Raw genomic sequence first — 25,152 nt, 5'->3', positions numbered from 1 at the left:
TAATAATATAATGATGGTAATTCACTGATAATAATATTATTATTATTATAGTATACCAATAATAATTCACTGATAACGATCATAATTATTATATTATTTGTATATTATTATTATTATAGGATAATAATAATCATAACAATAAGAATAATACAATAGTAAGAATAATAATTCACTGATATAAATAATGATAATAACAATTATTAATATTATTGTTATTAATATTATGTTATAAAGTGATAATTTTTCTATTATAATAATATACTAATTATTTCATTATTATTACTATTATATACTATTACTATTGCTACTACTACTAATAATTATTATTTTCTTATTATAATAATAATACACTAATAAGTACTTGTATGTTATACATTTATTAATATTATAATTATTAATATTGGTAAATTATTATTATTATTATTACTATTACTATTGTTATTATGTTACAGTAAATAATAATTGTTATTATAATAATTATAATTATAATTATGTAATTGTATAATAAATATAATTAGTTACAATTATATTTTATACACATAATATAAATTATTGTATTATAATAACAATATACTAATACTAACGTATTATGATAATTTCTTATAACAATTATTATGAATCATGTTATACATTATAATTATATATATAAATTATATATAAATACAGTATTAATAAAGATATTAGTATTAATTAAAATATTAATTCGTCATAAAACCAGATTAAAACAAAGAAAAAGTAGTTTAAAAAAATGTAACTATTATTTATTATTATTAAATGAACCTATTGGTCAGGTACCATGTTTAACTGTTATACTTATACTCAATAATAATAATAATAATGATCTAACAATATTATATATATCAAATGAATTGGCCAATCAGCAAAGAAATGTCATTATGATTAATAGCGTCATGAAATCCTGAGAAATACTGACCTATTACACGTACACATACAGTAAAGTAGCTACTGTATACGACCAAAAGGATATCATTCATGCCTCATTTAGGCCCAAATGGGATCCAAGTTGTTCTTTGAAGAGGAATGTGTGCTTTGGACGGGCCAGCAGTGACTATTTGTCTTATTTGGAATGTTTTTCCACGCCATCGTGACAAAGCGCTTGGAGCGTATGAGATAGGTCAGACCTCTCCCGTCGGCTGAGTCAGCTGGCCATCAGTCATCGATGCCACGCGGCGTGGGAAGATCAACATCTAGATCAAGCGTGCCTCCCGAGTGCGGCTCCGACGACAACGAGCAGGTGGGGTCGTGGGGTCACCTTCCTTGTTGCTTCCTGTGTGGAATGATGGACGTGCACCACGACTGTAAGCAACTTGACCTGCGGGCGCCTAATTCCACACAGGACAACTTACGCTAATACAGCCCAAATATCACGGGAATAAGGTTGCAATATTACAAGAAGAAAATGAAAAAAAGTTGGAAAAAAAGCTGCAATTTTACGAGAATAAAGTCAAACTATTAAGAGAAAAAAGTCGTACTCTAAAGATAAAAAGGCACAATTTTATGAGAATGAACTGGTAATATTATGAGGAAAAATAATGTAGTAGCATAGAGTCGAAATATTACAGAAAAAAATGTTATTTTTTAAGTCATAATACAGGATCATGAGATACAAAGAAAACAAAATGGAAAGTAGGTTGGGGGAAAAGTCATAACATTACAAGACGAAAATGGACGAGAAGAAAGTTGAAAAAAACAGCAGAAATGGAAAAAAATGCTGTAACTTTACAAGAATAACATCAAAATATTAAAAGAAAAAAATCTATTCTAACAATAAAAAAGGCGCAATTGTATGAGAATAAACTGGTAATATCACGAAGTGGAAATATGAAAGAAAAAGGATGTTACTTTTTAAGAGTTGTAATATTACGGGAAACAAAGAAAACAAAATGAAAAATATGTTGGGGGAAAAGTGATCATATGGGAATGAAGTCATAATATTACAAGAAGAAAGTTGAAACAGTTGGAAAAAAAACATCAGAAATGGAAAAAAAAGCTGGCAATTTACGAGAATAAAGTCAAAATATGAAGAGAAAAGACTCATATTCTAACCAAAAAAGGTGCAATTCTACGAAAATAAACTCTTACTGTTATGGGAATAAAGTCATAATATTACAGGAAGAAAATGTACCAGAAGAAAGTTGAAATAGTTGGAAAAAACATCTCAGAAATGGGAAAAAAAGCTGTCATTTTACGAGAATGACGACCAAATATCACGAGACTAAAGTCATTTTTATTTTTTAATTGGGATTTTTATTTTTTAATTTTTAGTACAACAGAATTGAAATTTTCAAGCGAAAAGACATAATTGTTTTTTTAAGTTGCTAAAGCTGTAATTTTTACGAAAATAAAGTCAAAATATGAAGAGAAAAGGGTCCTATTCTAACCAAAAATGGTTATATTATGACGGCAATGTCATTTTTAGAGTTGAAATATTAAAGAAAAATGCTTTACAAAAATCAGTAATTATAGCGGGCAACGTTTTGTTGTAGAGTTACACAAATGAATACAGGAAAGACTCAAAAAACTGGTATTAGGTTTGCGGCTCCAGAGGGTAAGAGCATGATACTGTAAGTTCAGTGTTTGGATCTGTCTTCCCACATTTGTTGTTTGTATTTCACCAAACAATTGAACGATAACAGAAGTAATGTTTTCATTAGTCGATGAGGAATGCTAGAGTGCTAGCATCCTGTCTGCGGTAACTCCACTCACCTGTGCTGCAACTGTACGTCCTACACTACGGGGGGGTCCTTTCCAAGATGTTAGCAACCTAACTCTATACGCTTACTCTTTCATCAACGTGAATCCACTTTTTTTAGGACACCACCTGAGCTAACTTGACTTCACGCTACACTACGCCTAACGCTGCTTTGCTCTGCGTTATGCTATGTTACTTCACGCTACCTTATGCTACGCTACCTTAAATTGTGTTACATTACTCTACGATGCATTATGTTACTGTATGCTATGCTACGCTGCTTTGCTTTGCTTTAGGTTACAATATGTTATGTTACAGTACATTATGTTATGTTACGATATGCTACGTTGCTTTGTGTTGTGTTATGTAATCATATGTTACATTACAGTACGTTACATTATGTTACACTATGTATGTTACAATGTGTTAGGCTACAGTACATTGTGTCACAATGTGTTACATTACAAAATGTTACGTTACAATGTTTTACGCGACAGTGTACGTTACATGTTACGCTACAGTTTGTTACATTACATACATTACAACGTGTCAGGCTACAGTACATTACGTTACAATGTGTTATGTTACAGTATGTTACATTACAATGTTTTACGTTACAGTATGTTACGCTACGTACGTTACGCTACAGTGTACGTTACAATGTGTTAGGCTACAGTACATTACGTTACAATGTGTTATAATATAATATATTACAATGTTTAACGCTACAGTGTACGTTACAACATTTTATGCTACAGTATGTTACGCTACGTGTGTTACAATTTGTTAGGCACCCGTACATTATGGTACAATGTGTTACGTCACAGTATGTTATGCTACGGTATGTTTCGTTACAGTATGTTACGCTACAGTGTGTTTCGTTACATTATGTTACGCTACAGTGTGTTTTGTTACATTATGTTACGCTACAGTGTGTTACTTTACATTATGTTTCGTTAAAGTATGTTACGTTACAGTATGCTACGTTACAGTATGTTTTGTTACAGTACGTTACGCTACAGTGTGTTACTTTACAGTATGTTACGCTACAGTATTTTTCGTTACAGTATGTTACGTTACAATATGTTACGCTACAGTATGTTTCGTTACAGTATGTTACTTTACAGTACTTTACGCTAGTGTGTTTTGTTACAGTATGTTACGCTACAGTATGTTTCGTTACAGTATGTTATGTTACAGTGTGTTACTTTACAGTACGTTACGCTACAGTGTGTTTCGTTACAGTATGTTACGTTACAGTATGTTACGTTACAGTATGTTTCGTTACAGTATGTTTCGTTACAGTATGTTACGTTACAATATGTTACTTTACAGTACGTTACGCTACAGTGTGTTACTTTACAGGATGTTACGCTACAGTATGTTTCGTTACAGTATGTTACGCTACAGTATGTTTCGTTACAGTATGTTATGTTACAGTATGTTACGTTACAGTATGTTACTTTACAGTACTTTACGCTAGTGTGTTTTGTTGCAGTATGTTATGCTACAGTATGTTTTGTTCCAGTATCTTACGTTACAGTATGTTACGTTACAGTATGTTACGTTACAGTATGTTACTTTACAGTACGTTACGCTACAGTGTGTTTCGTTACAGTATGTTACGTTACAGTGTGTTTCGTTACAGTATGTTTTGTTACAGTATGTTTAGTTACAGTATGTTACGTTACAGTATGTTACGTTACAGTATGTTACTTTACAGTATGTTACGTTACAGTATGTTACGTTACAGTATGTTACGCTACTGTGTGTTTCGTTAAAGTGTGTTACGCTACAGTGTGTTACGCTACAGTGTGTTTCGTTACAGTATGTTACGTTACAGTATGTTACGTTACAGTATGTTTCGTTACAGTATGTTTCGTTACAGTATGTTACGTTACAATATGTTACTTTACAGTACGTTACGCTACAGTGTGTTACTTTACAGGATGTTACGTTACAGTATGTTTCGTTACAGTATGTTTCGTTACAGTATGTTATGTTACAGTATGTTACGTTACAATATGTTACTTTACAGTACGTTACGCTACAGTGTGTTACTTTACAGGATGTTACGCTACAGTATGTTTCGTTACAGTATGTTACGCTACAGTATGTTTCGTTACAGTACGTTATGTTACAGTATGTTACGTTACAGTATGTTACTTTACAGTACTTTACGCTAGTGTGTTTTGTTGCAGTATGTTACGCTACAGTATGTTTCGTTCCAGTATGTTACGTTACAGTATGTTACGTTACAGTATGTTACTTTACAGTACGTTACGCTACAGTGTGTTTCGTTACAGTATGTTACGTTACAGTGTGTTTCGTTACAGTATGTTTTGTTACAGTATTACGTTACAGTATGTTACGTTACAGTATGTTACGTTACAGTATGTTACGTTACAGTGTTTCGTTACAGTATGTTATGTTACAGTATGTTACGTTACAGTGTGTTTCGTTACAGTATGTTTTGTTACAGTATGTTACGTTACAGTATGTTACGTTACAGTATGTTACGTTACAGTATGTTTTGTTACAGTATGTTTTGTTACAGTATGTTACGTTACAGTATGTTACTTTACAGTATGTTACGTTACAGTATGTTACGTTACAGTATGTTACGCTACTGTGTGTTTCGTTAAAGTGTGTTACGCTACAGTGTGTTACGCTACAGTGTGTTTCGTTACAGTATGTTTCGTTACAGTATGTTACGTTACATTACGCTGCTTTGCTTTGCTTACTTTTGTATTTTTTAGTAGCAACATTGTTTTTTTCCATAAAAAGAGACTAGAGGAAAAAAATGGTAACGTCTAGCAACACAAATTGTACTGACATGAGTGTTTTTTTTGATTGAATATGTTGGTAGCAGCAGTTTCTGCTTGCAAACGGAGATGGGACGGAGTGAGGGCAAGCTACGGGACAGGGAGTGTAGCTGGAGGGAAAAGTAGACGGCAGAGCAGACAGGGTCTCTTTCACTATTCCTCTCCTATCATCCCATCATCCTGCGGCTGGAAGAAGCCAACAGCCCGTCTGGCCTTCCTTCCTCACGTCACACGTTGGGGAAACATCAACGACCCTCACAGATGTTGACTTTACCTTCAGCCTGCAGGCGTGCACACACACACACACACATGCACACACACACACACACACGCACTCTTCCATGAAGTTGACTTTCTGTGGTGGTGGAAAGAGGAAATGTAGCTACATGATTGGTCAATTGTGAGAAAAGCAGTGTGTGTGTGTGTGTGTGTGTGTGTGTGTGCGTAGTTCATTTACGAAGTGTGGGTCAGGACGGCGTGACGTGGATGTTGGGGAACGATGGCGTGTGAATGATGTGGCAACAATGGAGGAGTGATGCTTAAAGAACGCTGCTTCCCATCACTGCTGCCAGCATCCAATCACAGGCAGCCTTGCATGTGTCAGCACGGTGACGGCTTCCTATCGCACATACCGGGGGTCGGCAACCCATACCAGCAAAACGGGCAGCTTGCCCCCTCCTATACTAAAGAAAAATAGTCATGACGACTTTCATTTGCTTTGCCTGTTTCTCCTACCATGAATGATTATTTTCTGTAATATTTCAACTACCTTTTTTGTTAGAATATGCTTTGTTTTCTCTTCATATTTTGACTTTATTTTTCCATTTTTCAACTATTTCAGCTTTCGTCTTGTACGTTTTCTTGTAATGTTATAACTTTATTCCCATCATGTTTACACTTTATTACCAGAATATTAGAACTTTTTCCCCAACCTAAGAAATATTTCAACTTCTGGGAAGATGTGTGTGTGTGTGTGTGCACGTGTGTGTGTGTGTGTGTGTGTGTGTGGGAATTTCTGCCCACTCATCCAGGAGCACAGTTATGGGGTCAGAGGTCACCGCTTTTCTATTCTAGTTGGTCCCTAAGGTGTTGGATGGGCTTGACGTCAGAGTTCTTGGGTTTTTCCACGCCACACTCATCAAACTCCGCCTTTACGGGCCTTGTGGGAACAAAAGCAGATGAATGCGTCTAAAAACAATAGCAATATGAACTATTCATATGCACTCCTTGTTTTCTCTTCAAAAGCAGAGCCTGCACAAGCAAAATGGTCGTTGGCAGCTACACCGTTTACAAAGACTACGTCATCAAAATGAGAACTTTTAAAACACCCAATTTTATTTCATTTCATTTAATTTAATTTGCATTCATTTCTTTTAGTTAACAGCAACGTTGGTTTTGTCCACTAAGATGATATGAGCATAATAATAACTTTAGCAACACACATTTTTATTTCATCTCATTTCCTTTCTTTAAAATGTGTTTTCCTAAAAGTTCTCATTATGCTCATTTAATGCAATTTAATTTGCATTCATTTATTTTATTTAACATCAACATTGTTTTTGTCCAATTTTATTTTATTTTATTTTATTTTATTTTATTTTATTTAACATTGTTTTTTGTCCCCAAAGTATGAGCAAAATGATAACTTTTAGCAACACACATTTGTATTTTATTTTCCTAAATGTCATTTAATTAAATTGAATTTGCATTCATTTATTTAGTTTAACATCAACATTGGTTTTGAGCCAGGCTCCGCTTACCTGATTTGAATTGAACTGATGCGTACGTGTGGTATGAGTGTGTATTTATGGTGTCTGTGGGGGGGCTGTCAGGCAGGAGATAGTGTATCACCAGACGTGCTGCTGCCGCTGGTTTATCAGCGGAGGTCTTTCAGGTCTTTCAGGTGTTTCAGGGCACCAGGTGTCTGCTTGCGTTGCTGCATCTTTCAGATAAAGCCTTTTTTTGCTTTTTTATCAGCGTCCAGATGGAAATAGCGGCGCACGCAAGGAAGAAGGATGTAGAATGGAGACATGGTGGGGAACCCTGGAAGCTCCTCAACTTGTACTCCTCCAATTCTGACCGACAGTTCTAGATTGTAATTTGTTAATGCGTTATCCACAAGCATTTATATTTCCTATTTTGTTCGGCTGTCCTTGAATGCACCATAGTTGTGACATGCAAAAGTGAAACTAACTTAGAAATCTATCGTGTGTTGATGGATCATGGATTCATCTTTTCCTGTATTTGCATTCATTTAGATTTATTGTATTCATTTCATTTGATTGATTTATTTAACAGCAACATTGGTTTTGTTCACCAAGACTATATCATCATCATCACCATCAACTGTATTTCAGACACACACATGGTCCATAGAGCATTCTAAAACAAAAAGACACACAATAAAAGATGGCTATCCCTTGCTATATACTGTAGGTTAAGGCGCCGGTGCTTTGTACAGGTTGGTCAGCACGTACAGTATATGATGCTGCTTACACAGCCTGATAGACCACGCATACATCTCATCTGTACATGAGGTTCCGGAACACAGCAGCACAAGTTGGTACAAGAGCCTGAACAAACATTTGACTGGCACCAGACCAGCGGGGCACCTTAAGCAGCATCCTCATGCCATCGTTGTATGCCACCTGAAGTTTATATGAGCTAAATGTTACACTTTTTTATTTGACTATTTTATTTTATTGAATTTGATTCTAAAAAGCCACACTTTTTTTGTCCACAAAGACTATATGAGCTAAACTATAACTACTAGCTGCACTTATTTTATTTAATTTTTATTTTATGTTATTTCCTATTTTGTTTTATTTTGTTTCCTATTTTATTTTATTTTATTTTATTTCCTATTTTATTTTATTTTATTTCCTATTTTATTTTATTTCCTATTTTATTTTATTTTAGTTCCTATTTTATTTTATTTCAAATTTTATTTTTTCCGATTTTATTTGATTTTATTTCCTATTTAATTTTATTTGATTTTATTTCCTATGTAATTTAATTTTATTTTATTTCCTATTTAATTTTGTTTTAAAAAGACACACTTTTTTTGGTCCACAAAGGCTGTATGAGCTAAAACTGCTCGCTACACTTATATTTTATTTTCAAAAGCCTCAGTCAGCTAGCAGGAGGGTTTGGAGGGGGAGGAGCGAGCCATGTGTGAAAAATAGACGTTTGTTTATGGGCGTATTAATAACGTTTTAGGATTTTTGGCCATTCACTGGTTGTCCAGGAGTTTAACCCCCCCTTAAAAAGTGGTGATGTCATATAAATGAGTGAATAAAATCCATGGTGTAATTTTCCAAAGTGAGAGCAGCTTTTTCTTTTTCTTTTTTTTTTTTTAAGTAGTGCCTCATAAAAGCCAGGAAAGCATATGCACAAAAAAATCCCAATTTTACAAGAATAAACTTGTAATATTATGAAATAGAATATTAGAAATAATGTCATTTTACTAGCACAGTCTTGATGTTTTTTGTCAAAGTTGTAATATTATACTGTCATTGTTGGAAAATGAGGTTGGGGGAAAAACTTGTGACGTTAGTAGTACTAGTAGTACTAGTAGTACTAGTAGTAGTAGTAGTAGTAGTGCAAGTAAAGCAAGCCAAGGTTTGACATGGTGTGCTGAGCGATGCAGGATGCGGGCCTGGTAGGGGGCGTGTGGGGAATGAGTGCTGAATGAATGAGCGCAACAGGGCGTGATGGAGCAGAGAAAGAAGGTTAGCTTGATAAAGATCGGCGCGGCCGTGGCGAGCGTTCAACCGGCAACGACAGCATAAAAGCTAAAAACACAAACTTCACATCACGTTAGACGTCACCGCTTGGACGGCTCGGCTAAACGACACCACTCCCTCAATGGATCCGTTACTACTGCTGACTTTTCTTGCTTTGCTCATCATTGAAGTCTAAGCTGGGGGGTCCAAACCTTTTCCTCATAGACAAGCGTGAACATGAACACATCACATATTGCCATAATGTTGGAACCTGATTCCCATAATATTATGTTATTATTCCCATAATATTATGACTTTATTCCCATAATACTGTGTTTTATTCTCATAATATGTTGTTATTCCCATAATATTATGTTATTATTCTCATAATATTATGACTTTATTCTCATAATATTATGACTTCATTCTCATAATATTATGACTTTTATTCCCATAATATTAGGATTTTACTCCCATAATATTACGACTTTGGTCCCATAATATTATATTATTATTCCCATAATATTATAACTTTATTCCCATAATATTTTGACTTTATTCCCATAATATTATGATTTTTACTCACATAATATGGCTTTATTCCCATAATATTATGTTATTATTCCCATAATATTTTGGCTTTATTCCCATAATATTGTGATTTTTACTCACATAATATGGCTTTATTCCCCATAATATTATGTTATTGTTCCCATAATATTTTGGCTTTATTCCCATAGTATTATAACTTTTTCCCCAACATCATTGTCCAAAGTTAATTATTTTCTTTTTTTTGTTTCTCATAATATTGCAGCCTAATATTCCAAAAATGACAACTTTATTTGTGATTTTGTTTGTTTTTCATACTTTTATGACTTAAAAAAAATAACGTCTCTTTCCTTGATTATTTGAACTTTCTGCTACCAAAATGACTTAACATTTCCTCCTAAAATTATGTTATTCTCGTACAATTTTTAAAAAGATGCAGTATTATGAAAGCCAAAAAAAAGAAAGTTGTCATTTTTGGAAAATGAAGTTATAATATCATGAGAATAAAGTCAAAATATTCAGAGAAAAAAAATTGACAAAGATTAATTTTGAAAAAAAAATTAAATATTTGGAAAATGGAAAAAAAAAACAACAGCAGAAATGAAAAAAGCGGATAATTTCATGAGAAGAAAGTCAAAATAACATGAAGAAAATGTCCTATTCTAACAAGACGAAAGGCGCAATGTTACAAGAATAAACTTGGACAAATTGTGTCATTTAATAGCGTAAAGTTGAAATTTTTGTGTTTTTTCTATAACATTGTAATGAAAAACAAAAAAATAAAGCTGTCATCTCTGTAAAATTAGGCTGAGGAAAACGTTCTAATATTATGGGAATGAAGTCCAAATATTACAAGAAGAACATCTGCAAAATTTATTGAAGAAAAAAGTTGAAATGATTGGAAAATGACAACAACAGCAGAAATGAAAAAAAGTTGTCATTTTTTGAGAATAAAGTCAAAACATGAAGAGAAAAAATGTGTAAAGAAAAAGTCAGAGTTTTCCCAGAAACACCTCGTGATGTTATGAGGACAATCATGTCACGTTACGTTATCTGCGTAGAGTTGAAATATTAAAGTTGTAATATTATGAAAAAGAAGCAAAACCAAATCAAGTTGTGGTATTTTTGTCTCGGCGGGGGCCGTGTGTGGGACACGTGCCCTCTGTGCCGCAGCGTTTATGAGCGGGCCGCACGAACGCTCCGTCACAGCGGCCTCCTTCACCTCCCGACCCACGCCCGCACCCCCCGAGCCTGTCACCGGCCCACATGGTGGCGTTTATTGATGGAGAAGGAAGTGCACCAGGGCAGAAAGGGGGCGTGGGGGCGGGGCATGGCGGCAATGTGGCAGGAAAAAAAAGCGAGCCAACAAGGCCGTGTCGCATGCGGCCAGGGAGGTTTTTATGCGCCGTCTGGAAAAACACTCTCGCTATTGTCTGCCATCTGAGCTCATGCTTTCCATCACCTTAGAAGGAAGCGTTCTAGCAAAGCAACACGCGCACCCTCCGGCCAGCCTGTCCCCACGACACTCATCCATCCTCCACCCCAAACTTCACTTCATCACTTTTACTGCCACCTCTAAAACATACTTACTGCCAGCATATATCCTCATATACTGTATAGACCACATACGCTACAGGGCTGTGAAAACGTGTTTACCCCCTTCCTGACTTCTCGTCTTTTTGCATGTTTATCACACTTAAATGTTTTAAGATCATCCAACAAACGTAGTATTAGTCAATGGCAACACAACTGAACACAAAATGCACTTTTGAAGGTCATGCCGCAGCATCTCAATAGGATTCAGGTCAGGACTTGGACTAGACCACTCCAAAGTCTTCATCCATTCAGAGGTGGACTTGCTGGTGTGTTTTGGATCATTGTCCTGCTGCAGAACCCAAGTTGCTTTCAGCTTGAGGTCACCAACATTCTCCTTCAGCACAATTCATGCTTCCATTTATCACAGCAAGTCTGAAGACCATCACACTACCACCACCATGTTTTACTGTTGCTATCATGGTCTTTTTCTGGGAGACACAACTTTTTAAAAAAACATTTTTTCTTGAATATTTCAAGTTTATGTTACTAAAATGAGTTTATTTTTTCTCATAATTTGACGACATAATTCATGTAAAATTGCACATTTTTTTCTTGTTAGAATACTTTTTTCTTTAAATATTTTGAATTTACTGCTTTTTTTCCAACTATTTCACATTTCTTCTTGTACGTTTTCTTGTCATGATTAAGACTTTGTTCCCATAATATGAGAACTTTTTCTGCAACCTCGTTTTCCAAAAATGACAACTTTATTTGCTGCGTTGTTTGCTTCTCATAATATTACAACTCAAAAACAAAAACACTTGATGCTCCTAAAATGACTTTTTCCTCACATTACTATGACTTTCTTTAACATTTTCTCATTAGATGACAACTTTTTTCTCTTAATATTTTGACTTTATTCGTGCAAAGTTATTGCTGATTAGTCCATCTTTTTTTTTCTTCAAGTTTTGCTAATGCTATTTTTAGAATGTGCAGTAAAAAAACAGCGGCGGGCTGCAAATGGCCCCCGGTGCACACTTTGGAAGCTGAGAGTGAAGATGGACGTTTGGAAGCCAAGTGATGTGACATCACTCAACCTGGACCCACTTTTGGGTCACATGATATGGCGGACGGGGGGCGGGGCTGGAACAGAAGCGTGCTTGTGCGGGGCATCTATGGCACGTGTGTGCGCACGGTCGCTCAAAGGCCCGAGTGTCTGGGCGGGACGGCTTTAATCGCACCACTTACTGGCCTAATTCATGCGCAGGTTCTTCTGCGTACGTGAAAAAAAACCCACACACGGGTGGGGAAATCCTCCCAACAGAGATTCGGTTGTCTCGTCCGCAACGGCAGGCCAACGCTTCTGGCGTCTTTCGCCCCCCGTCTTTGATTCCGACACGGCGTCCAAAATAGAATTCTGCTGTACAGAATCAGCTCTTTTCAAAAGACACAGGACTTTAAAGCCAACGCAGCTGCGCATGAAGGCAACACAGGCCAAAAATGGCAAAGGCAGCCCAGGAAAGTCGTGCTTGGGCCAAAGAAGCACATACAGGAGGGGGGGGCGACTGAAAGCACCTTCCACTCCTCCACTTTTATTGTAGGTCTCACAGGAAGTGCCCTCTGCTCTTTCCCTCACCTCAAAGCCGAGATGACCAGTTAGAAAAACATAAGCTAAATATCACCTCACACTTCCATCCTTCAGGACGGGGGGGCGGGCTGGGGGCCGTTTGCAAGGAAGTTGGAATAGTTGACAGCCGAAATGGAAGAAACAGCTGGCATTTTACGAGAATAAAGTCCAAATATTAAGAGAAAAAAGTCACATTTCAATGGGGGAATAGGTGCAATTTTACAAGAATAAACCGATAATATTATGAAGAAAATAACATCATTTTACTTGCATAAACCTGAAATATTAAAGGAAAAGGAAAAAAAGTTGTAATATTACGAGAGACCAACAAAACAATGGATGAAGTTGTCATTTTTGGAATATGTATAATTGATAACATTATGGGAATAAAGTCATAATATTACGGGAATTCTTCTTCTCCTTTGGGCTTTTCCCTGCAGGGGTCGCCACAGCCAATCAATTGCCTCCATCTAAGCCTGTCTTCTGCATCCTCTTCTCTCACACCAACTACCTTCATGTCCTCTTTCACTACATCCATAAACCTCCTCTTTGGTCTTCCTCTAGGCCTCCTGCCTGGCACTTCCAAACTCAGCATCCTTCTACCTATATATTCCCTATCTCTCCTCTGGACATGTCCAAACCATCTCAGTCTGGCCTCTCTGGCTTTATCTCCAAAACCTCTAACATGTGCTGTCCCTCTGATGTACTCATTCCTGATCCTATCCTTCCTGGTCACTCCCAGAGAGAACCTCAGCATCTTCATCTCTTCTCCCTGTAAGCTCAGTCTTCCACTTGGGTCCCTCTCATTCCCACACATGTACTCTGTCTTACTGTGCTAACCTTCATGACAATGTCATCTGCAAACATCAGAGTCCATGGAGATTCCCGTCTAACCTCGTCTGTCAGTCCGTCCATCACCATAGCCAACAAGAAGGGGCTCAGAGCTGATCCCTGATGCAGTCCCACCTCCACCTTGAACTCCTCTGTCACACCTACAGCACACCTCACCACTGTCTTCCAGTCCTCATACATGTCCTGCACCGCTCTAACATACTTCTCTGCCACTCCAGACTTCCTCATACAATAGCACACTTCCTCTCTGGGCACCCTGTCATAAGCTTTCTCCACATCTACAAAAACACAACGCAGCTCTGTCTGGCCTTCTCTGTACTTCTCTATCAACATCCTCACAGCAAATACTGCGTCTGTAGTACTCTTTTTGGCATGAAACCATACTGCTGCTCACAAATGCTCACTTGTGTCCTTAGTCTAGCTTCAACTAGTCTTTCCCATAACTTCATTGTATGGCTCATCAGCTTTATTCCTCTGGAGTTGCCACAGCTCTGCACATCTCCCTTGTTCTTCAAAATGGCCACCAGCATTCTCCTCCATTCCTCAGCCATCTTTTCATGATCTAAGATCCTGTTGAACAACCCAGTCAGGAACTCTACTGCCACCTCTCCTAGACACTTCCAAACCTCTACAGGTATATCATCAGGACCAACGGCCTTTCCACTCTTCATCCTCTTCAATGCCCTCCTCACTTCATCCTGACTAATCTTTGCTACTTCCTGGTCCAAAAAAGTCACCTCTTCTAGTCTTTGTTCTCTCTCATTTTCCACGTTCATCAGCTCTTCAAAGTACTCTTTCCATCTTCCCATCACACTACTGGCACTTGTCAATAGACTTCCATCCCTATCCTTAATCACCCTAACCTGCTGCACGTCCTTCCCATCTCTGTCTCTCTGTCTTGCCAATCTGTATAGATCAGTCTCTCCCTCCTTACTATCCAACCTAGCATACAAGTCATCATAAGTGTCTTGTTTGGCCTTTGCTACCTCTACTTTCACCTTACGCTGCATCTCCCTGTACTCCTGTCTACTCCTCAGTCCTCTCAGTGTCCCACTTCTTCTTAGCTAACCTCTTTCTCTGTATACACTCCTGTACCTCCTCATTCCACCACCAAGTCTCCTTGTCTACTTTCCTTCCAGATGCCACACCAAGTACTCTCCTGCCTGTCTCCCTGATCACATTAGCTGTAGTTGTCCAGTCATCTGGAAGCACCTCCTGACCACTCAGCCTGTCTTAACTCCTTCCTAAAAGTCATGCAACACTCTTCCTTTTTCAGCTTCCACCATTTGGTCCTCTGCTCTGTCTTTGTCCTCTTCATCTTCCTCCCCACCAGAGTCATCCTCCACACCACCATCCTATGCTGTTTGGCTACACTATGGCCTACCACTACTTTACAGTCACTGATCTCCTTCAGATGACAGCGTCTACACAAGATGTAGCCTACCTGTGTGCTCCTACCTCCACTTTGATAGGTCACCCTATGTTCCTGCCTCTTCTGGAAGCAAGTATTCACTATAGCCATTTCCATCCTTTTTGCAAAGTCAACCACCATCTGTCCTTCTGCAATCCTCTCCTGGATACCAAACCTGCCCATGGCCTCCTCATCCCCTGTTTCCTGCACCAACATGTCCATTGAAGTCTGCACCAATGACAACTTTCTCTCTTCTAGGTATGCTCTGCATCACTTCATCCAAGTCCAACCAGAATTTCTTCTTCTCCTCCAGCTCACATCCTACCTGTGGAGCATACCCACTAACAACATTGACCATCACACCTTCCATTTCTAGCTTCAGACTCATCACTCTATCTGACACTCTTTTTACCTCCAGGACGTTCCTAACAAACTCCTCCTTCAAGATAACTCCTACTCCGTTTCTCTTCCTATCTACACCATGATAGAACAACTTGAACCCTGCTCCTAAACTTCTAGCTTTGCTTTCTTTCCACCTGGTCTCCTGGACACACAGTATGTCTACCTTCCTTCTCTGCATCATGTCAACCTACTACTACCATCTACCAACTGATCCCAACTACCGACTTTTCCTGTCATAGTTCCAACATTCAACGTCCCAACTCTCAGTCCTTTACTCTTCTCTCTCTTTCTACGGACACACTTTCCTCAAAGTCATAATATTCCAAAAAGAAAAAATATGAAGATTTTTTTAAGAAGAAGGTTGAAGTATTTCAAATGTTTTTTTAAATTGGGAGGGGCAAAAGAGCAAAGAGTTATGCTGATATGAATAATATTTAGGAATGTTTAGCATGAGCACCATTGTTATCTAGCACTGCCTTATCCTCTTGGGCTTGGAATTGAGCAGAGCGGCACGGGTTCTTACTGCAGTCCTCTTGCGCTCCTTCACCTTTCTTCCTTGCTTCCTTCCTTCCTTCCTTGCGCTTGAGGATGCCCGTGGAGGAGACATACTTCACCACTCCACCACCTTCACGTTCATCTTCCTCAGCAAGGCACTTGATCATCTTGGAGGTGTGTTTGGGCTCCCTATCATGCGGCCCACTTTCTCCTTCACAACGTCAACGTACAATAACAGCTGTTTGCTGTCTCATTTTCACTTATTCTAATGTTTCAGATGGAGTGGGGAAGGAGGACAAAAAAGACAAAAACCTACCACTTCCACACGGCGTGAGAGAACCATTTATCACTTGGAGACAGACACACCATGGCGGCCGAGACGTCACAGCACTTCTTTGGGACATTTAGTCTTCCCTGGGCATTGCGCTGGCATGCTAGGTGTTAGCATGTTAGCACTTCTAGAATGCTAACGTGAGCATATTAGCATTTTTTTGCTATTTTCATGGGTAGACATATATAAACACCATTATCATGCTAGGTGTTAGCATGCTACGTTAGCATGTTAGCTTCGCTAGCATGTTAATATTCGCATCCTCGCATTTTTTGTCATTTTTATGGGTAGACACTTATATGAACACTGAGCACTATCACGCTAGGTGTTAGCATGCCAACATTAGCGTAGTAGCATTTTTAGCCATTTTCATACATAGACACTATTATGCTAGGTGTTAGCATGCTAACATTGCCATGTTAGCATAACAAGAGCATACTAGCATTTTTTGCAATTTTCATGGGTAGAGACATATATATAAACACCACTATCATGCTCGGTGTTTGCATGCTAACGTGAGCATGTTGACATTGCTACCATGTTAATGTTAGCATACTAGCATTTGCTATTTTCATGGGTAGACATATATAAACACTTACCAATATCATGCTAGGTGTTACAATACTCACATGTTCACATGTTAGCATTGCAATCATGCTAATATTAGCATAGTATAATTTTAGCCATTTTCATGGGTAGACACATATGAACTGTGTGGTTTTTGTCCTGGTCGTGGAACTGTGGACCAGCTCTACACTCTCAGCAGGGTCCTTGAGGGTGCATGGGAGTTTGCCCAACCAGTCTACATGTTTTTTGTGGACTTGGAAAAGGCATTTGACCGTGTTCCTCCAGGAATTCTGTGGGGAGTACTCCGGGAGTATGGGGTATCAGATCAGCTAATTCAGGCTGTTCGTCCCCTGTATGACCGGTGTAGGAGTTTGGTTCGCATTGATGGCAATAAGTCGGACCCGTTTCCAATGAGGGTTGGACTCCGCCAGGGCTGCCCTTTGTCACGATTTCTGTTTGTTATTTTTATGGACAGAATTTCTAGGCGCAGCCAGGGCGTTGAGGGGTTTTTGCAGATGATGTGGTCCTGCTGGCTTCATCAAGCCGTGACCTTCAACTTTCACTGGATCGGAAGCGGCCGAGATGAGAATCAGCACCTCCAAGTCCGAGTCCATGGTTCTCGCCCGGAAAAGGGTGGAATGCCATCTTCAGGTCGGGGATGAGATCCTGCCCCAAGTGGAGGAGTTTAGGTACCTTGGGGTCTTGTTCACGAGTGAGGGAAGGATGGAACGCGAGATCGACAAGCAAATTGGTGCGGCGTCTGCAGTGATGCAGACTCTACATCGGTCTGTTGTGGTGAAGAGAGAGCTAAGCCAAAAGGCAAAGCTCTCAATTTACTGGTCGATCTACGTTCCTACCCTCACCTATGGTCATGAGCTTTGGGTAGTGACCGAAAGGACAAGATCGCGGGTACAAGCGGCCGAAATGAGTTTCCTCCGTAGGGTGGCTGGGCTCTCCCTTAGAGATAAGGTGAGAAGCACTGTCATCCGGCAGAGACTCGGAGTAGAACCGCTGCTCCTCCGCATTGAGAGGAGCCAGATGAGGTGGCTCGGGCATCTGGTCAGGATGCCTCCCGGACACCTCCCCGGGGAGGTGTTCAGGGCACGTCCAAACGGTAGAAGGCCTCGGGGAAGACCCAGGACACGTTGGAGAGACTATGTTTCCCAACTGGCCTGGGAACACCTCGGAATCTGCCGGGAGGAGCTAGACAAAGTGGCCAGGGAGAGGAAAATCTGTGCCTCCTTGCTTAGGCTGCTGCCCCCGCAACCCGATCATGGCTAAGCGGTAGAAGATGGATGGACACATATGAACACTTCCCAATGTCATTCTAGGTGTTAGCATGCTAACATGCGCATACTAGCATTTTTTTGCGACTTTCATGAATATAAACTTAATCAGACACTTACCGCTAACATGCTCGGTGTAAGCATGCTAACCTTAGCATTCTTACCATTCTTTAAGTTATTCAAAGTCTTCCATTTGGTTAAGGAATGTAAATATGTAGATAAAATAAACGTAGGACTAACATTTATGGTGTAAATCACAATATGTGGGGAACTATGGCGCTTGGCGGAGGTCTTCGCTCTCCGAGTGCTTTTCTAGTTATTTTATTGTTATGAAACAATCTGTGCTGATGATTGAGATCCTGTGTTTTCCATGAGGCGTCGGATGTTACGCGCGGTGAAGCAGCACAATACGAGGAAACCCAAAGTCTCCTGAGTCCCGCGATGTCTCCTTTGAAACCAAGCGTTGACGTATTGCAGCAGAAACCTCACTCGTTTGCTCCATCTGTCTTTCCCGGCTCACAAAGCTCCCGTTTGATGTGTGCGTGGCGCTTGAATAAACATGGCGGCGTGCGGTGCGGCCCGGCTGTCAAGGCAACGGCGGCCTAAAGGGGAAGCGCGCTGCCGGCTGCATGACGTCTGGTGTTTTCAGTGTTTCCTGCACCGCGTTGGTTTAGTCGGGGAATCCGAGCGGAGGCCCCTAAATCCCTGCTAATCTGCCACAGCGCTGGGAGAGAGACGGACGCTCGCTATCTGATGATCAGCTTTGTATTGCTGCGCTGCCCCACCGAGACACAAACATCCTGTTTGCACAGGGAGGGGGTGGTGTCGGGGGGCTTAGCCGGTGAAAAGCAGTGGAAGTTGTCGGTTAATGGACACGAACTGGAATGTTTGAGCAAATATGCAAGGAAAATCTGGTTCTCTTTGCCGTCTCATTCGTCTCGCTCGTTTGCGGCTCCACTTGGGTCCAGGCTGGGGAGAACATTATGATGCATAGTTATGCTTTGCAAAGCGATGAAATGTGCTCTAAAGCAACCTTCATCCCTGTCTTCCCCGTCCTGGAAGTCACCAAATGAAGTATTGTGTCACAGATGCACTGCATGCCTTGTATTCAATAATAAGCATGGCAGCATCGCCCCCTTGTGGTCGGGCGCCAGCACTGACCAACAGGTCGGGAGTCAAAGTGTGCAAATTCACCTGTTGAACAACAAACACACGTGTAGTGTACTTCATATCATAGCATAAAGAATACAACACTATTCATTTATTTATTCAATTCATAACTTCAATGCAATCATTTAAATACAACTAATAATGTCAATCAACTCATTATTTATTCATCCATTCATTTCATTTCTAACGCTGAAGTGTATTGAGGTAGCAGTGTGATTTACAGTACAGCCGAGCTAAAACACAGAAACAGAAAAAACAGAGGACATGTGAAAATTGCATTTTAAACAATAAAAAAGACAAGTAAAACAATAAAAGCATGAAAATAAATGATCTTATTAAGAACTACTATAAGAATAACAACTTTATTCACAATTCACTTGTTAAAAAAAGCGTGTATAGAAGATTGGAAACAGGTTTTCTGTGCCATAACTAAAATAATGCTATTTGGTAATAGCAGAAAGGACTACACGGGGAAGATGATGATGATGCAGAGGACAAAGGTAGGTGCGGAACAGGCTTTTAATAGTCTCTGCTGCACAGGTGTGTGTGAACAAAAAAACAACCGTGCCTGTAGACAAACAAAAGGGCACCGCGACAAAATGGAAAAACAGAGGATAAACTATACCAGGCTTGACGGAGCTACAGGACGTGGAGCAAAACTGCTAACTAGTCAACCAGGAGAGAAACAGCAGGAAGCGTGGCTTGGCGTCTTGACCATGAGGAATAGCAGAGTGCCCTCCAGAAGCAACAGGTGAGTTTAAATGGGTAAGGTAAATGAAGAGCAGCTCCGCCCAAGACAGGAGTGGCCAGGGTCTAGGTGCAGGGCAAAGAAGAATAAGTAAAAAGGCACAACAAAATGAGTAACGGTAAGAAAATAAAAAAAACATACTGTACATACATGTAAGACCAAATACAAATAGATGGCATTGAAAGGGTGAACGAAAATACATTTCTGGGCACAGATGAACATCAAGCTGAATAAGTCACAAAGCATCTCAATAGTCAAGGAGAGCTTAAGGACGTGAGGTTCTGCGTTAGTGACGACCCAATACCGATGGTGTCAGAAAAAGCCATGAAAAGCCTGGGCAGATGGTACAATGCAAGCCTCAGGGACAAAGACCAGGTGCAGGTGCTAAGGCAGGACATCACCACCAGTCTGGACACCATCAACAAGACAATGCTTCCAGGGAAGCTCCAACTCTGGTGCCGACAATTTGGACTTCTCCCTAGGGTCATCTGGCCACTCACCATCTACAACACAGGTGTCAAACTCAAGGCCCGCGGGCCAAATGTGGCCCGCCACGTCATTTTATGTGGTCCGGAAGATGGAAGATCGTTTCAAGAAAGATGGAAGGCGGGTACTTCTTTGTGCTTCAAGGAGAAAGACCTGTAAGTCTTTTGTGTTACGAAGCGGTGTCTGTTGTTAAAGAGTACAATCTGCGTCGGCATTTTGACACTAAACACGGAGCTAAGTACGCCAAAGCTAGCCTTCAAGAAAAGCAACAAATTGCCCAAGAAGTAAAAGGCAAACTGCGTTTGCAGCAGAGTGTGGTCACGAAATCCACAGCCAAAAACAAGGCAGCAGTGGAAGCTAGCTTTATTGTGGCTGAAGAAATTGCCCACGCTTCCAAGTGTTTTTCGGAGGGAGCGTTTTTTGAAGCAGTGCATGCTGAAGGTCTGTGAGCAGGTGTGTCCTGACCAATTACAGACCTTAAGAAATATCAGTTTTTAGCTTAGTTACTAACCTAAAAACTTGACTAATATACTGAGTCAACTTTTATTTTGTTATTTTTAGTTGATTACATATTGAGGAAAAGGCTTCTTGAGACGTCATCTGTACTTCTGTGTAGAAGGTGTCGGACGTTTCGCTCCTCATCCGAAGAGCTTCGTCAGCAAACTGTTTGAACAAAGCAAACTGTTTGCTGACGAAGCTCTTCGGATGAGGAGCGAAACGTCCGACACCTTCTACACAGAAGTACAGATGACGTCTCAAGAAGCCTTTTCCTCGATGGACAACTCCTGTACGACTGAGAGCCTACACAGACGCATTGATTACATATTATTTATATGTAGCTGCTGTTGCAATTATCAAACCATCAGTTGGATGCAAGACTGTTTTGTAAAATGCTACATCTGTCATACGTGTTGTTAGCAGCTCACAATTGTTGATTCTACAGTAATTAAGCCCATTTTAACTTTGACAAGAACGTTTTGAACAAAGCTCATTTCATAACTTGTGTTTTATGTTATTTTTCTTCATTCATTTGGATAGTTTAATCCTTGATTGATGGAGTCGTGTGCGTTTCATAAGCTGACCAATTCAAATGATTTATGTCTTTCTCGTGTTTTCTTTCTTTTCTTGGGAGAATGAACAGAATAAGATTTTCATTGCATGGTAGAACTGCTGTTTTACTATGCATATGACAATAAAACTCTCTTGAATCTTGAATCTTGTCACTTGAATAAGTCATACATTTAGACTTATTTAACATTAAGGACTTACAGAGCTACTGCTGACCTCGACTGAGGATATAGTTGGGCGGTGGAAGGAATACTTTGAGGACCTTCTCAATCCCACTGACATACCTTCCATAGAGGAAGCAGAGGCTGAGGACACGAACGCGGACAGTTCCATCACCGTGGCTGAGGTATCTGGGGTAGTCAAAATGCTCCCCAGTGGCAAAGCTCCGGGGGTGGACGAGTTTCGCCCTGAATTCCTCAAGGCTCTGGATGTTGCGGGACTGTCTTGGTTGACACGTCTCTTCAACATTGTGTGGAAGTCGGGAACAGTACCTCTGGATTGTATTGTATGTACTTTATTGATCCCACAGCGGGGAAATTTACTTGTTACAGCAGCAAGCAAGCAAGACAAGTAAAGAGAACAGTAAAGTAAAGCATCGTGACTACGACATGGTTCAGGTGGTGCAGGTGTTGTAGAGCCTGATAGCGGTCGGTATGAAGGACCTGCGGAACCTCTCCTTCTTACACCGTGGGTGTAACAGTCTGCTGCTGAAGGAGCTGCTAAGCGAACCCACAGTGTCATGTAGCGGGTGAGAGGTGTTGTCCATGATGGATGTCAGCTTAGCCAACATCCTTCTCTCCCCCACTTCCTCCACGGAGTCCAGAGGACCGTCCAGGACAGAGCTCGCTCTCCTGATCAGTCTACTGATCCTGCTCCTGTCCCTGTCCGTGCTGCCCCCTCTCCAGCAGCCCACAGCATAGAAGATGGCTGAGGCCACCACAGAGTCATAAAAGGTCCGTAAAAGAGTCCTGCACACACCAAAGGACCTCAGTCTCCTCAGCAGATGGAGGCGACTCTGGCCCTTCTTGTAGAGGGCGTGGGTGTTGACGGACCAGTCCAGCTTGTTGTTAAGGTGAACACCCAGGAATTTGTAGCTGTCTACCAACTCTATGTCCGCTCCCTGGATGTTCACCGGTGTGAAGTGAGATGTTTTCCTCTGGAAGTTAATGATCATCTCCTTTGTCTTGCTGGTGTTGAGCTGCAGCTGGTTAAGCTCACTCCAGCTGACAAAGTCCCTGATGACCGTCCTGTATTCCAGATCATTCCCCTCTGAAACACAACCAACGATGGCTGTGTCATCGGAGAACTTCTGGATGTGACACTGTGTGGAGTTGTGTGTGAAGTCCGAGGTGTAGAGGGTGAAGAGGAAAGGGGAGAGCACCGTACCCTGAGGGGCACCTGTGCTGCAGAGTACCATGTCAGACACACAGTGACGGAGCCTCACATACTGTGGTCTGTTGGTGATGTAGTCTATAACCCATGCAGTCAGGTGTTGGTCTACTCCCACACTCTCCATCTTCACTCTGAGTAGTGACGGCTGGATAGTGTTAAAGGCACTGGAGAAGTCAAAAAACATGACCCTCACAGCGCTCCCGCTGTCCTCCAGGTGTAGCAGTGATCTGTGCAGCAGGTAGATCACTGCGTCGTCCACTCCGATCCGAGGCCGGTAAGCAAACTGCAGGGGGTCCAGCTGAGTGCCCACCAGGGGTCGCAGGTGCTGCAGGATAATCCTCTCCATGGTCTTCATCAGGTGAGAAGTCAAGGCAACAGGCCTGAAGTGGTTAGGCTCCTTGGAAAGCGGTGTCTTTGGGATCGGGACCACACAGGAGGTCTTCCACAGGGCCGGGACTTTCTCCAGGCTCAGTATGAGGTTGAACAAGTGCCTGAGAACTCCACAGAGCTGGTCAGCACAGTCCTTGAGGATTCTAGGGCTGATGCCGTCCGGTCCCGGGGCCTTCCTTGCCTTGATCTTCCTCAGCTGACTTCTCACCTGATCATCAGTCATGGAGAGGGGAGTAGAGGATTGGCAGACTGGGGTGGTGGTCCCCCTTTTCAAGAAGGGTGACCAGAGAGTGTGTTCCAACTATAGGGGGATCACACTCCTCAGCCTCCCTGGGAAAGTCTATTCCAGGGTGCTGGAGAGAAGGGTACGACCGTTAATCGAACCTTGGTTACAGGAGGTGCAATGTGGTTTTCGTCCTGGTCGCGGAACACTGGACCAGCTCTACACCCTTGCAAGGGTCCTGGAGGGTACTTGGGAGTTTGCCCAACCGGTCTACATGTGCTTTGTGGACCTGGAAAAGGCATTCGACCGTGTCCCTCGCGGTGTCCTGTGGGGGGTGCTCCGGGAGTATGGGATTGGTGGTGCGCTACTACGTGCCATTCAGTCCTTGTACAACCGGAGCAGGAGCCTGGTTGGCATTGCCAGTAGTAAGTCAAGCCTGTTTCCGGTGAACGTTGGCCTCCGCCAAGGCTGCCCTTTGTCACCGATTCTGTTTATAATTTTCATGGACAGAATTTCTAGGCGCAGCCAATGTGTCGAGGGAGTCCAGTTCGGGGGCACTAGGATCTCATCTCTGCTATTTGCAGACGATGTGGTCCTGATGGCCTCATCGGGCTGTGACCTGCAGCGTTTACTGGGACGGTTTGCATCTGAGTGTGAAGCTTCTGGGATGAGACTCATCACCTCCAAATCCGAGGCCATGGTTCTCAGTCGGAAAAGGGTGGATTGCTCCCTCCGGGTTGGGAATGAGGTCCTGCCCCAGGTGGAGGAGTTCAAGTATCTCGGGGTCTTGTTCACGAGTGAGGGAAGGTTGGAGCGTGAGGTCGATAGGCGGATTGGCGCAGCGTCTGCAGTAATGCGGTCGCTGTACCGGACCGTCGTGGTGAAGAGAGAACTGAGCCGGAAGGCAAAGCTCTCAATTTACCATTCGATCTATGTTCCCACCCTCACCTATGGTCATGAGCTTTGGGTCGTGACCGAAAGAATGAGGTCGCGGATACAAGCGGCTGAAATGAGTTTTCTTCATAGGGTAGCAGGACTCACCCTAAGAGATAGGGTGAGGAGCTCGGTTATCCGGGAGGAGCTCAGAGTAGAGCCGCTGCTCCTTCACATCGAGAGGAGCCAGCTGAGGTGGCTCGGGCATTTAGTCGGGATGCTTCCCAGACGCCTCCCTGGTGAGGTGTTTCGGGCATGCCCAGCCGGGAGAAGGCCCCGGGGAAGACCTAGGACACGCTGGAGGGATTATGTCTCACAGCTGGCCTGGGAGCGCCTTGGTGTCCTCCCGGTAGAGCTGGAGGAGGTGGTCAGGGACCTGGAAGTCTGGGCTTCCCTACTGAGACTGATGCCCCCGCGACCCGG

The 25,152-nt window shown here is 41.4% G+C and overlaps 1 protein-coding gene across 3 annotated transcripts in view; it reads left to right on the top strand.

The window, feature by feature from the left end:
• Positions 1–16,412: 16,412 nt before the first annotated feature.
• Positions 16,413–25,152, top strand: part of mier2 (mesoderm induction early response 1, family member 2) — a 40,473-nt gene continuing 31,733 nt past the window's right edge. The window contains exon 1 of one of the 3 annotated variants that reach the window (XM_054789247.1): positions 16,413–16,465. The gene's annotated coding sequence lies outside the window, so the exon portion shown is untranslated. The remainder of the gene's footprint in view (positions 16,466–25,152) is intronic. The other 2 variants (XM_054789248.1, XM_054789246.1) reach the window with 2 other exon arrangements.

Source organism: Dunckerocampus dactyliophorus, chromosome 10 (genome assembly GCF_027744805.1).
Source record: "Dunckerocampus dactyliophorus isolate RoL2022-P2 chromosome 10, RoL_Ddac_1.1, whole genome shotgun sequence".
Lineage (NCBI taxonomy): Eukaryota > Metazoa > Chordata > Actinopteri > Syngnathiformes > Syngnathidae > Dunckerocampus > Dunckerocampus dactyliophorus.
Note: the sequence above shows the minus strand (reverse complement) of the source record. Positions and strands in the feature narration are given on the sequence as shown.